The following is a 5,337-nucleotide window of genomic DNA, read 5'->3' as shown; positions in this document are numbered from 1 at the left end:
AAAACAAAAGAAGGAGAGAAGAATTAGAACCAAGAAAAATGATCACACATGGCTGTCTCAACAGCTCTGTTTATAAATTGCCTAAACATGAAAGCGGTAATGATGTTCTTCAGCAAATGAATAAATGGGCACATGAAGAGAACGGAGTATTATTTAGCACTGAAAAGGAGTGGGCTAGGTATGGTGTCACACACCTTTAATCTCAGCACTCAGGTGGCAGAGGCACAGAGATCTCTAGGAATTCAAGGGCAGCCTGGTCTACAGAGAATTCCACATCAGTCAGAGCTACATGATGAGACCTTGTCTAAAACGAACTAAATGAGTAAATTATGAATGAATGAATGAATGAGTGAGTGGGTAGCAAGGCATAAAAGCATATGGAGGGAGCTCAAGCGCAGACAACTGTTCCAAGGACGGCAATCTGCAAAGGCTCATGCGGTGTGTGTCCTGGAGAGCTCTGTGGCATTCTAGAGGAGAAGGCGCTATGGAAACAGTGAAAAGATGAAGGAGACTCGGAGAGCAGCAGAAACCGAAAGTCCGCCAACAGCAGCCTCTGAAGTGGACTATGGAGGCTTCAGGGATACTGTATCTGCAGACGGTTGCCTGTTGCTACAAATGAAGCAGTTGGTGGGGGACATTGTTGCCGTGGGTGGTGCTAGTCCTGTGCGGTGGCCAGGCTGACATGCAAATCTCCCTGCCTTCAGATCAGTGTGGCTCTCAAGGCACCTCAGTTTTGCTTTTTACAGGAGGTTGTAAAATGGACCAGTTCTATGGGCGGGCATGTCAGCGCATACCTGTGAGACCAGCAGCTGGGAGGTGGCGTCAGGATGATCAAGAGTGTTTGAGGCCAGCCTGGGCTCCATGAGACCTTGTCTCAAAACACAACGAAACGAAACCAAGGAGAACAACAGAAGAATGAGGCTTGCCCAGTCAGTACACTGCTTGCCACACAAGCCCGAGGACCTGAGTTCTACCCGAGAACCACATAAAGATGCCAGTGTGCGGCGGGGGGGCCCTGGGTTGCCATTCTCATCTAGGTGGCGAGTTCTGGGCCATGAGAGACCCTGTCTCAAAGAGAGACCGTGTTCCTGAAGATGAAACCTGAAATTGCCCTCTGGCCTCCACACATGTCATCCATGTAACCCCACACTCCCTATAGACACACACAAGAAAATAGAGGGAAAAAAGAAACAAGAAAGGGAGAGAGAAATGGAGGAGATTATAAATGAAGACTTCCTAAGCAGGCTAAAGTAAGATTTCCTTCTGCATGAAGAACCAGGGTGTGCTGGCTTATGCGGGACTCTGCTTGGGCACTGTATCATCAGAGAGTGAAAACACAGTGCAGCGCCTCCAAGATCACATTGATTGTGTGTGCACGAGCATCTGTGTGAGCAGGCAGGCACGGAGGCCAGAGGGCAGCTTTTGGGAGTCAGCTCTCCCCTACTGTGGTCACCAGACGTGGCAACAAGAGCCTTTATCCTCTAAGACACAGTGCGGTCATGTTAACAAAAACTAAACCTGGGCCAGCAAGGTGGTTCAGACAGTCAAAGTGTCTGCCATACAAGCCTGGTGATCTGGGATCACAGCTACAGTGGAGAGAACCCACCCCCCATATCGCCCTTTGACTTCCACAGGCATGGCACAGTGTGCCTACACATTCTCACTACACACAGTAATAAATGAAAACATCTTAAACTAAGTTCTATAGAACTAAAGCAAACAATTTCATCCTCAGCTTGGCAGTCGCTCTCAGAAGCTCCTTAGTTTATTTTAAAGTAGTGCGTCCCCAAAACCTGCCTAAGCGAACCTTGCCATCAGCATCGTCTGCGAAGGGCTTATTTAGAAAAAATGCTGGAGTCAAAATTCTGTTGCCAGGCTTGGTGGTACATGCCTGTTACACCAGCACTTGAAAGATGAGGCAGGAGGACTGTCTTGAGTTTGAGGTTAGCCTAGCCTAACCTCTTAGTGAATTCCAGGCCAACCTGGGCTACAGAGTAAGACTGTCTCAAACAACGGTAGCACTAGGCATGACAAGAGAGTACTTGGTTGGCATGTATGAAGCCCTGGATATAATCCCACCACTTGGAGAGTAGGCAGAGAAGGATCAGAAATGCAAGGTCATTCTTGCTACATAGGCCAGGCTGGACTACATGAGATCCTGCCTTAAAAAAAAAAAAAAAAGCCGAGAGGTGGTGGTGCACAACTTTAATCACAGCACTCCAGAGGAAGGGGCAGGTGGATCTTTGCATTTGAGGCCAGCCTGGTCTACAGAGTGAGTTCCAGGACAGGCAGGGCTATACAGAGAAAATCTGTCTCAAAAACAAAATAACATCAGAAGAGTTCTGGGTAACACAGTAGATTGTTGTACTTTCTCTTCAAGTCTCTGCCAACTTATCACCTTCTCTATGAGTGCTTTCCTGATTTAAAATTATAAAGGGCCAGCAAGATAGTAAAGGCACCTACTGCCAAGCCTGACTTTCTGAGTTTGGTCCTTAGGATGCACATGACAGAAGAAAGAACTTTTGAGAATTGTCCTCTGACTTCCTTCTGTGGACCATGGTGTTCCTACACACACACACACACACACACACACACAAATATATATAAAGATATACAAACTGGACATTAAGCCAGGTGTGGTGTCTCATGCATGTAACCCCAGCACTTAGGAGGCTGAGGAGGCTCATGAGTTCCAGGACAGGCTGGGTTACATAAATAAACAAATAAATCATCTACGGATCACTTTTCCCCTATGCCCTCCTTCCCCATCCCTTCTCCTATTTATTCATTTGATTCTAGTTGGTACAAATCCACCATCATGATGGTGGCTGTGGAGCAGACTACTGTACCTGAGATAGTGTCTAGAAGGTAGGTGTTCTGTAAATACTTGAGACAGGCTATATCATCTCCGTTACTGGGCGCAATGTCACTTGTTTGAGATGCCTTTCTCAAGAGGATTGAAAAGCATTATAGAGCAAATTATTCTTTTATTCTCGGAGTGAGCTCCTGTATGCAGTACTAGAGAGAAAGAGCTGGGCTACATCCTCTAATCTCCCCATTCTAGAGTCTGGGTCCCAGTGATCTGAGGATCATTTTTCCTTAGTACTGTCCAGATCCTCAATTTACTGTGAGGATCATGCATTTTCCAGCGGTGTTGTCCTGGGAGGACCACCCTGAGAAGGATTTGTTGCCCCTTGTGTGAGCAGAACAAACTGAACTGGCCAAGTGGCAATGACCCTGCAGTGGGAGGGGACTCGAGTCCACTCAATGCCACTGTGCGACAAACTAGTTATTGACACAAAGAAATAGAGGCTTTCTGCTCCAGGGTCCTGAACGAGGGTGCCAATAAGGGATGCTATCTCAAGCTACTACTCACAGTCTTGGCTGTCTTTGAACAAACAATACTATTTCCTATCCTCTGAGCCACCTGCCAAAGGCATAAGCACAGAAAGCAATGTTCATATGCCCTTCCCTGCATGTCTCCGAGAACATTTTATACACAAGGAACCAGAAGTTCGGCTCTAAAAAGAAACAGGTCACTAACACTGGGCACGGGGTGGTTTACCTGCTGACCCCTTCTATGTCTCTCCCATGACACACCTGACGTTCCCGCTTACGTTGAGATGGTAAGAAATGTCCAGTACAGGATGCTCCCCATCCCACCTCCCAATCCAGGGGACGCTGAGGAACTGTGGGAGAGGAGGAGACAAATAAGAAAAAGCAAGTTTGCTTGTACCCAATGGCAGGATATACCTGCTGAGCGTTCCCACGAGGTTCCTAAGGAAACCATTAAAGGAGTCTCAAGTCTCTCCCCGTGTGATGGATGGGGGAGGGGTGTGCTAAAAGGATCTGGGTAGTACCTCCAGGTTGGGATGCCAAGGCTGGGACACACATTAATACAAGGGTGCATAAGTGCAAGATGGGTATAAAGGTGGCTACTGGGTCACTGGATGGGTTTAAGGAAGGGAGGGGGAGGGATGAGAGGTGAGGTAGTAGAGAGGAGCGTGTGGAGATTTGCAGCAGGAACAGGGATGGAGCTGGGCCCCCCTAGCCTCCTGTTCTGACCATTTCTAATCGGTTTCAACCAGGAAGCCAAAAGATCTCTTAGGCTTGAGGAAGGACGGTGGACTCTACCTTCCATCAGACATAAGAGACTTTCTTGGTCTTCCCAGGCTGGAGACAAGTTTTAGGGGTGAGTGGAGAGACGTGGGGTGTACTAGGAAGCAGGAGATCTAAAGACCCATGAGTTCGAACTGAGGCAGGAAAGGAGTTTGGCTTCCTAGAGGCAAATGAGTTACTGAGGGAAGTTAACTCCAAATTCGGTGGGTCGGCAGCTCAGGCTCTTCCACAGCCGCCTGGAGGGGGCTAGGACTCTGCAGAAAGAGGGGGTCATTCGAGGGGAAAGTGCATAGCCGCATCTCCCCGGATCACAGGAATCTCTGGGACACTGACTTCTCTTCCAGCTTCACTGGGATCCAGCGGCGTCTGGAACCAGGTTTCCCCCACTCCAGTCAGAGTCGGAAAGGGGCTGGAGAGTGAGACTGACTGGAGGAGCTGCACACACAAGGGCGGGGAGGCAACAAACTGAGAACCCAGGCAGGGCTTTCCCTCAACAGACCACAGGGGTCCCAGGTGTGGAGAGAAGGGATTTAAGGGAGTCACTCGAGGCAGCAAGGGCCGAGGAAAACCGGGAAAGCTTGTACTGGTGTGCTGGTAGAGGTTCCCCACTCGGGACGCGAGGTACTGCGAGGGCTCCCCAAATTGGACGTGGGAAACTAGGAGTGGACTGGAGAGCATAGTCAGGGTAGTCTAAATTAGGTTCAGGAGAAACTGGGGGCTCCAAGGGCGGCTTCTCTCTTGGACTGGGAGGAGAGATTCTTACCCGTTGGAAGGTGTGGGGACTGGGGGGCACTGGGCTATCTCCGACCCGACCCAGGAAGATTAGGGGCGTCTTCTAAATTCTGAATAGCGGGGACCTGGGAGACAGAACTGGGGAGGGTTCCCGATCCGGAGTCGAGCTACCTTGAACGCACCGGGAAGCGCTTCATCCCGGGAGGGCGTTCCCGCGGCCGGGCCCCCGAGCCGCTGTGGGTGAGGGGGTGCAGCCGCGCCCCAGGCCCGGGCCCGCACCGGGAATCAGGGGGACCTCGCTCGCCCCCAGAACGCCCAGGAGTCCGGCGGGAGGGGGGGTCCCGGCGCCACCGCCTCCGCGGGCGCCTGGGCGCGCGCCGGGCTTTATGCGCGCAGGGCGGCGGGGGGAGGAGCCGGCAGGTCGGCCCCCGGCGGGCCCTCCCCTTGGCCGTCCCCGCCCGCCCGCCCGAGCGGGGTCGGGGGAGG

Source organism: Chionomys nivalis, chromosome 3 (assembly GCF_950005125.1).
Source record: "Chionomys nivalis chromosome 3, mChiNiv1.1, whole genome shotgun sequence".
NCBI classification, from domain to species: Eukaryota; Metazoa; Chordata; class Mammalia; order Rodentia; family Cricetidae; genus Chionomys; species Chionomys nivalis.
Note: the sequence above shows the minus strand (reverse complement) of the source record.